Source organism: Pteronotus mesoamericanus, unplaced genomic scaffold (genome assembly GCF_021234165.1).
Source record: "Pteronotus mesoamericanus isolate MK-2021 breed Mesoamerican mustached bat unplaced genomic scaffold, CSHL_Meso_final contig_173, whole genome shotgun sequence".
Lineage (NCBI taxonomy): Eukaryota > Metazoa > Chordata > Mammalia > Chiroptera > Mormoopidae > Pteronotus > Pteronotus mesoamericanus.
In genome coordinates, this window is record NW_026555072.1 from 1,385,224 (window position 1) to 1,394,316 (window position 9,093).

The 9,093-nt window shown below is 40.1% G+C and overlaps 1 non-coding gene across 1 annotated transcript; it reads left to right on the forward strand.

Annotated features, from left to right (window-relative positions):
- The first annotated feature begins 8,016 nt into the window (after window positions 1-8,016).
- On the forward strand, window positions 8,017-8,122 carry LOC129065304 (U6 spliceosomal RNA). Its single transcript, XR_008528569.1, has one exon. It is a non-coding gene; the product is annotated as a U6 spliceosomal RNA (small nuclear RNA).
- The last annotated feature ends 971 nt before the right edge of the window (window positions 8,123-9,093 follow it).

A 9,093-nucleotide genomic window follows, 5' to 3' on the forward strand; every position in this document is an offset into this window, starting at 1 on the left:
TCCCATGCACCAAAAGGTTGCGGGTCTGCTCCAGGGCAGGGCATATACCTAGGCTGCAGATTCAATCCCCAGTCAGGGCGTGTATGAGAGGTAACCCATCGATGTTTCTCTCTCACATCAATGTTTCTCTCTCTTTCTCTCTCTCTCTCTCTCTCTCTCTCTCTACCCCCCGCCCCCATCCCTTCCTTTCTCTCTAAAAATCAATAAACATATCCTCAGGTGAGGACTTAAAAAAAAAAAAAGAAGAACCTTCCCCAGTTGTGTCCACAGAGATGACACAGTGGAAGAGGGGCCAGAAAGATGACACTTGAGAAAGAGTCAACTAACTGTTCTGGCTTTGAAGATGGAGAAAGGGGCCACACGCCAAAGAAAGTGCTGGACTCTAGAAGCTGGGAACAAACCTCAGTTTATCGCCTGCAAGAGAACAGGAACCTCTGAACTGAATTCTGCCAACAACCTGAGTGAACAGAAAATGGATCCTCCCCTGGACCCTCAAGAAAGTAATGCAGCCCTCCTAACACCTGGATTTTAGCCAGGTGAGACCTGTGCTGAACTTCTGACTTATAGAACTGTGAGATAATAAATTTGTATAGTTGAAGCCTATAAGTTTATGATAATTTGCCACAGCAGTGATAGAAAACTAATATAGCACTTGACCTGTTCCCTAATTGATAAGGATGGTTTGCTGTACCTAAGTTGTTTATACAATGTCATTTATGCTGAACACCTGTTTTCCTTCTGAGACTCTGGAATTTTGGTGTGTGCTAGGTAGAGGGTTCCTAGTGACCACACCTCAGAGATCAGGCACTGAATGAGCTTCCTTGGCAAAAACATTGCCCACATATTGTGAATTTCTACTGCCAGGAAAGAGTGTGCTTTGTGTACCCCCTCACAGGAGGGTAATCATAAGGAAGCCTGTGGGTAGATTTCTCCAGACCCCACCTGCGTCTTTTATTCATTGCTGATATTATTGTATATCCTGTTGCTTTAATAAACTTTAGCCATGAATACAATCATATATTGACTCCATTAGTCTTAGTGAATTCACTGAATGTGTGTGTGTGTTCTTGGAGACCTCTGAAATGATGAGGGATGACAGGTCACATTTCAAGTGGTGTCAGTAAGTTCCAAAGAGCTTCAGTTGATGTGATCTGAATGCAGGTATTTACCTTCCATGTCTCAGGTGACTGTACAGGCATGGGCCCTTGCACCACTGGCTTACCTGTTGCTGAGCAACAGTGGTGTTTTCGAGAGCAGAATTTGTGAGGGGGGTCCAAACAGGAAGTGCCATTATCCAGCAGGAGAGAGGCACATCTGCTCCCTCTGGTGGTCTGTGCCTTTCAACAGTTGCAGCTGGAGATGAGGACTTGTCATTCAATGATGGGTAAAGCAAATGTTGAAGGCATTGGCTGAGCCTACCACTAGATGTAAAAGTTCCATTCCAATAGGTCTTCAGATGCAGAAATCTTGAACAACTTCAGTGTCAGAATACTGCATGTACTCCTCCAGGAAATATGTCCTGAGCACAGAATTTTTTCAAGAAAGTATCTGGTTGGACAATAAACCGTAAGCACACCCTTGATTGTCCTTTCCCTCTGAATGGAGATAATGAACATGTGCTCAGACAGAACCCTTCTGGAAGAAAGTCAGAAACCCTACGTGAAGTTGTAGTTTGGTATGAGTAGAACTACCTATCTTTTGATCTCCTTTATATCACAAAACATCCCCAAAATGGGATTTCTTAGGCTTCTCCTGAGATTAGGGGCTCTAAGTCTCAGTGAAAATTTATAACTACATAAGGAAAAGTGGCAAGCTTCATTTGTTTATTCATTCCATCATTCCTTCATTCATGTACTGAGGCACCAAACTAACTGCTGGGAAACAAGACAGACATGGTCCCTGCCCCCTCGGAGTGGCCCAGTCTAAAAGAATCTTCCCATCTGGTATCACTAAGCTCTGTTATCTAAATAATCATTATGGAATCTGACCACAGAATTAGATAGACCAAGATTCCCAATAGTACCTGGACCATATCTAGAACCAATTGCTAGATAGGAAGGGACACGGGATTCTGAAGCACAGATACTCAATATCCTCTCCATAAGGACATGACACCATTCTTGCCCTATCCAGCCTCTTCTGAATAACCTTTCTAAATTTGGGGAATCTCCAAGTTAAGAGTCCTCCCTAAGGTGGAAACAAGAGCTCAGTCTAGGTGAGAAGTGTGAGCCCTAGGCTCCATCAATCATGGTCCCCATCAAGACTTTGGGTCAGGAGAAAGAAATTGTGCCATTAGGACTTTAATAGATGTCCTAATGGCACAATCATGGGTTCAGCCTCAGCAGCAGCTCTTCCCAGAATAAGTGTGATTGCACCAACTTGTGTGTACCTAGACCCCAAACCAGATTCTCTCACATGTTGGAGATATCCTTGAGGTCTACCTAATAGCCATTTTTAAAAATCCCTTTTCTACTAAAGAGGCTAGCATGGATTCTGTGCTTGCAACTAAGAAGCCTGATGGATAAAGAGAGACCCTAAGACAAACAGAAAGCAGTCAATGTGCTCTTCCTCATTGACAGTTTCAGGAATGGGTATCTGGATCTGGAGGCAAAGATTATTACAGTGGAGGGCTGTAAGTCTTATCTATCTACCAATTTATAAAGTTATTTATGTGTTTCTTTACACTATTTTTTAAATTATATTTTATTGATTATGCTATTACAGTTGTCCCATTTTTCCCCCTCTGTCCCCTCCACCTAGCACCCCTCACTCCCTCAAGCAATCCCCCCACCATTGTTCATGTCTATGGGCCATGCATACAGGTCCTTTGGCTACTCCATTTCCTACACTGTACTTTAGATCCCCGTGGCTACTCTGTAACTACCTATTTGTACTTCTTAATCCCCTCACCTCTTCACCCATTCCCCTACACCAACTTCCTATCTGGAAACCACCAAAACCTTCTCCATATCCATGATTCTGTCTCTACTCTTCTTGTTTACTTAGTTTGTTTTTTAGATTCAATTGTTCATATATATTTGTATTTTTTGCCATTTTATTGTTCATAGTTTTGATCTTCTTCTTTTTCTTAAATAAGTCCCTTTATCGTTTCATATAATAATGTTTTGGTGATGATGAACTCCTTTAGTTTTTTCTTGTCTGGGAAGCTCTTTATCTGCTACTCAATTTTTTTAAGTTAAATATTTTATTGTTGTTTTATTACAGTCATCCCAGTTTTTTCCAGGTTGCTCTCCTCCACCCCATCCAGCCCCTGCTCCCACTATCAATCCCCACCCGGTTGCCTATGTCCATGGGTCATTCATACCTGTTCCTTGACTAGACCCTTTCCCTTCTTTCCACAATTATCCCCCAACCCAACTCCCCTCTGGTCACTGTCAATCTTTTCCTTATTTCCATGCCTCTGGGTCTATTTTGCTCATTTGTTTCTTTGGTTCATTAGCTTCCTCTTACAGGTGAGATCATATGGTATTTGTCTTTTACCCCCTGGCTTATTTCCCTTAGCTTAATGCTCTCCAGCTCCATCCATGCTGTTGCAAAGGGTAGGAATTCCTTCTTTCTTTCTGCTGCATTGTATTCCATTGTGTAAATGTACCACGGTTTTTTGATCCACTCATTTACCGATGGTAACCTAGGCTGTTTCCAGCACTTGGATATTGTAAACAACACTGCTATGACCACAGGTGTGCATAGGTTCTTTGTAATTGGCGTTTCAGGATTCTTAGGGTAAAATCCCAGCATTGGAATTTCTGGGCCAAAAGGCAGTTCCATTTTTATTTTTTTAAAGAAACTCTGTACTGTCTTCCACAGTGGCTGTACCAGTCTGCATTCCCACCAACAGTGCACTGGGGTTCATTTTCTCCACAACCTCGCCAGCACTTGTTTGTTGACCTGTTAATGATGGCCATCCTGACAGGTGTGAGGCAATATCTCATTATGGTTTTAACTTGCATCTCCCAGATGTCTAGTGATGCTGAGCATCTTTTCATATGTCTATGGGCCCTCTGCATCTCCTTCTTGGAGAAGTGTCTGTTCAAGCCGTAGGCCCATTTATTAATTGGAGTGTTTGTCTTTCTGGTGTTGAGTCATATGAGTTCTTTATATATTTTGAAAATCAAACCCTCATCTGAGTATCATTGGCAAATATGTTTTCCCATATGGTTGGATCCCTTTTCATTTTGGTTATGTTTTAATCAAGGAAGTAAAAGACCTGTACTTGGAAAATCACAGAACACTGAAGAAAGAAGTTAAGGAAGAGACAAATAAATAGAAGCATATACTGTGTTCATGGACTGGAAGAAATAACATCATTAAAATGTTCATATACTCAAAGCAACCTATAGATTCAACACAATCCATATTAAAATACCAATGGTATATTCATAGATCTAGAAAAAATATTTCAAAAATTTACATGGAACAAAAAACAACCCTGAATAGCCTCAGCAATCTTGAGAAAGGAGAACAAAGTAGGAGCGATGACAATACATAATATTATACTATACTACAAGGCCACTGTAATAAAAAAAGTGTGGTACTGGCATAAGAACAGACACATAGATTAACAAAACAGAACAGAAAGCCCAGAAATAAACCTATGTCTCTATGGTCAATTAATATTTGACAAAGTGGGCAGGAGCATAAAAATGGAGTAAAAATAGTCTCTTCAATAAGTAGTGTTGGGAGATCTGGACAGGTATATGCAAAAAAAATGGAACTAGACCACCAACTTACACCATACACCAGAATAAACTCAGGATGGATAAAAGACTTAAATATAAGCCATGACACCATAAAAGTCCTAAAGGAAAACATAGACAGTAAAACTTCATATATCCAATGTAGCAATATTTTTGCCAATAAATATATCTCCTAGGGTAAGGGAAATAAAGGAAAAAAATAAACAAATGAGACTACATCAAATTAAAAAGCTTCCACCCTTCAATTCTAAATGATAGCTTTGCCGGATAAAGCAATCTTCGCTGTAGGTCCCTGCTTTTCATGACTTTGATTATTTCTTGCCAGTCCCTTCTAGCCTGAAAAGTTTCTTTAGAGAAATCAGCTGACAGTCTTATGGAAACTCCCCTATAGGTAACTAACTTCTTACTGCTTTTAAGATTCTCTCCTTATTTTTAACGTTTGGCATTTTAATTATGATGTGTTTGGAGTGGGCCTCTTTGCATCCCTCTTGTTTGGAACTCTCTGTGCATCCTGGACTTGCATGTCTATTCCCTTCACCAAATTAGGGAAGTTTTCTTTCATTATTTTTTCAAGTAGATTTCCAATTTCTTGTTTTCTCTTCTCTTCCTGGTACCCCTATAATCTAATGTTGGGCCACTCGAATTTGTCCCAGAGGCTCCTTACACTATCCTCATTTGGGAGGATTCTTTTTTCATCTGTTGTTCTGATTGGTTGTTTTTTGTTTCCTTATGTTCCAAATTATTGATTTGATTCTTGACTTCATCCACTCTACTGTTTTTTCCATGTAAATTGTTCTTTATTTCGATTAGTGTGTCCTTTATTTCTGACTGCATCTTTTTTATGCTGTTGAGGTCCTCACTAACTTCTTTGAGCATCCTTATAACCAGCGTTTTGAACTTGGCATCTCATAGATTGCTTATCTCCACTTCATTTAGTTCTTATTTCAGAGTTTTGTTCTGTTCTTTCATTTGGGCCACATTTCTTTGTCTTCTCATTTTGGCAGCCTCCCTGTGTTTGTTTCTATGTATTAAGTAGAGTTGCTTTGACTCTGTGTCTTGGTAGTGTGGCCTAGTGTAGTAGGTGTCCTGGAGGGTCCAGTGTCACAGCCTCCCCTATCACCCAAGCTGGATACTTGAGCTGCACCCTTCATGTAGGTTCACTACATCCTCTTCGTATAGTTTAAACTTGATTGCTGTTGGCACGTCACTGGGAGGGATTTACCCAGGCCAGTCAGCTGCAAGGGCTGGCTGTGACCACTGACCACCACCCTCTGCCCTCTGTAGAGGATTAGCCATGCAGGGGCAAGGTGGTTGTGCTCAGATGTGGCCAGTAGCTGTCTGCTGAGTGCGTGGGCCCTGGGGTTTCCAAGATGGTGCAGGCCAAGGTCAGCCCCCACCTGTGTTCTGCCCAGGACCACCCTGCCTGAGCTATAAAGCAATCTGAGATGGCTGCTACTTGTGCTGGGCTTGGAGATTCCCAGGGGAATCCAGTTTGTGAAACTTGGCTGGATGCCAGTGCTGGCCCTGGGGCCACTTAACATGTGGCATGAGGGCTAGGGGCTTGCAAAGGCAGCTGTTGCTTGTTTGAAAGGATTTAGGAGGTTGTAAAGCAGGAGCCAAGACTAGCCACGCATAGGGAAAAGCCTGGGTGGGCCAGTAAGTTGGACGGAGCCTCAGGGGATCTCTAGGGTGGGGCAAACAGTGTTATTTAGATTGATGGACTCTCAGGTATGGCACACCTGCGGCTCTGTGGTTCTGTGGGGAGGAGGGTTCAGAAAAGGAACAGTGGCCTCTGTCTACCTTTCTGTCTGGGAGAAAGCTCTCCTGCAGCTCTTGCCTTGATGCCAGACACTTTTGTTTCTCCCTATATGCTACTGGTGGCTTTCAAGCTGTTACCTTGGTGCTGGAGCTCATAGGAAGTGAGTCTGAGTAAGTCCTTGTGTAGGTTCTTTAAAAGGAACTGCTTGTGACTCTAGAAGTGCCTTTTACCAAGTCAATCCCCACTGAGTTTTGCAGCCAGAAGTTATGGGGACTTTTCTTCCGGCACTGGAACCCTGGGCTGGGGGGCCTGGTATAGAGCGGGGCTCCTTGCTTCCTAGATATCCCTCCTGAATTTTTATCTACCAAACATGGATGTGGGACCAGCCCATTCTGTGTCTCCATCCCTCCTACTTGTCTGGATGGATGTGGTTTGTTTAATTCCATAGTTATCAGACTTCCAGTCAACTTGATTTTTGACAGTTCTGAGTAATGGTTGTTCTATAGTTTAGTTGTAATTTTGATGTGGTTGTTCAGGGAGGTGAGCTGCATTTACCTACATTGCCACCTTGACTGGAATTCTATATTGTTTTTTTATTTTAACATCGTAAGTCCACCACCTCATAAGACCAGTCAAATACCTATGCAGAGGGTTAAAAACATGCTTGTTTATTAGCTTTCATTTTCCTGCATGGCCTACACAGACCACAAGATGGCGAAAGAGATCATCACATCAGGGCACATATCTTATTCCACACCATTATTGCACTCAAGAAAATATTTATTGAGCACTTACTGTGTGCCAGGGACTGTTCCAAGGGCTTGAATGCATTAGGTCATGTAATGGTCACAATAAAATCCTATTAAATAGGAGTTATTTCATCTGTGAGGAAACTGAGGCACAGAGATATCTGTGTCACCCTGTCTCTAGCTCATCTTTATTTATATATCAGTTATCTACCATATTTTGCCATGTATAATGCACACTTTTTGTCCAATTTTTTTAGGGAAAATAAGGATTGCACATTATACATGGGTAATACTAATTCCATGACTATATAAATGTTTTTAATTATTTTATTTATGCTTATGCATTAAAAGTATAATTCTAGAAGCCAATAACGATATCCGTATGCAAAATAATAGCCTGTAATACAATAATCAGTTTTTTGGGGTTTTTTTATGGTTTTTCATTTTATTTAAAGGGATGTTGTCAAGGTCGGTGTGGTTTGGGGTGTGTGTGTGTGTGTGTGTACCTCTTCTCTAACCACTTATCTTCCTTAAGTGAACAAAATAGTAAAAAATGTAAGAAAATGCCCACTAATTTACACGTGCCTGTATCCACTCATGCATAAAGAAAGCTGGAATAAGACCGATTATCTTACATTGCCCACCCTTAAATGAATGAATGCATGTATTTGTAATCCTGGGGTTAATATTTAGATTTTTAAATTAATGTTTGAAAGATATAGTAAAACTACAAATATTTAACTTTGTGAACGTAAGGTTTGTCAACTTTCTAAAATATTTAAAAAATTAAGTTCTCACTTCAGCAATACATAGACTAAAATTGGAACCATGAGAAAAGATTAGCATGGCCCCTGCACAAGGATGACATGCGGATTCATAAAGCATTTCATATTTTTGTGGAGTCTAATGAACAAACAAAATAGAAAAAATGTTATTAAACGTTTAGTAATATTGAAGTATTTCCATGGAGTTCCTGTTGTTTCCTTAACATTACATTGGCTGCTTACTTATTGCAGTTTTCATTTTCTAATAATGTAGCAATCATGATGTCATTAGTCTCATTTGAGTGGGGCCTTTGTTCAGTTTACAGTAAGCAAATTTATTTGAAATTTTTTAGCTTTTAATTGTTTAGCTAACAGTCCATAGAGAAGCAATATTTTTCTCTTAGGAAATTTTGAAGTTATACCCTACCTATAAGGGACAGCTGCATTTTAAACATTTAAAAATGAGAAACTCTGTGGGGGAGGGTGACTGCTGTTGGGTATGGGGTTTCTTTTTAGGGTACTGAAAATGTTCTAAGATCGTTGTGAACATTGTATAATTCACAGTATACTAAAAACCATTAAATAATACACTTTAAATGGATGAATTTTATGTTACATGATTTGTATCTTAATAAAGCTGTTTCTCAAAAAAACAGTAACATCTGGTTATATAACATCAAATGGTGAAACTGTGTTTTTCTAGATGCTGGATCTATTATTTTTAAACAGCCCTGAAAATTCTGGCTCAGGAAGTTGTCCATCACTTGATAGTCCTTTGGATGGGTAATATTGATTTTAGTTTTTGCTTCTTATCATATGTGGGTAAAATACACGTATATACACAGTGTGTTGAATTATCAACACTTTTGTGCTACATTTAGATGAATGTAATAATACTTGTCTATACTTACAGCAAATGAATATTTTATCGCTTGGAAAAATCCCTTTACCTCATGGTGCTCAGTTTCATTGTTAGTTAAAATGATATCTGATTATAATATTTTTTAATTTATTTTTTCAAATATATTTGTCTCTGCCTACCCCGTACCACGTTCCCTTGCCCCCTCCCCTCGTTCCCTCCCTCAGCTCTTCCCCTTTGATTT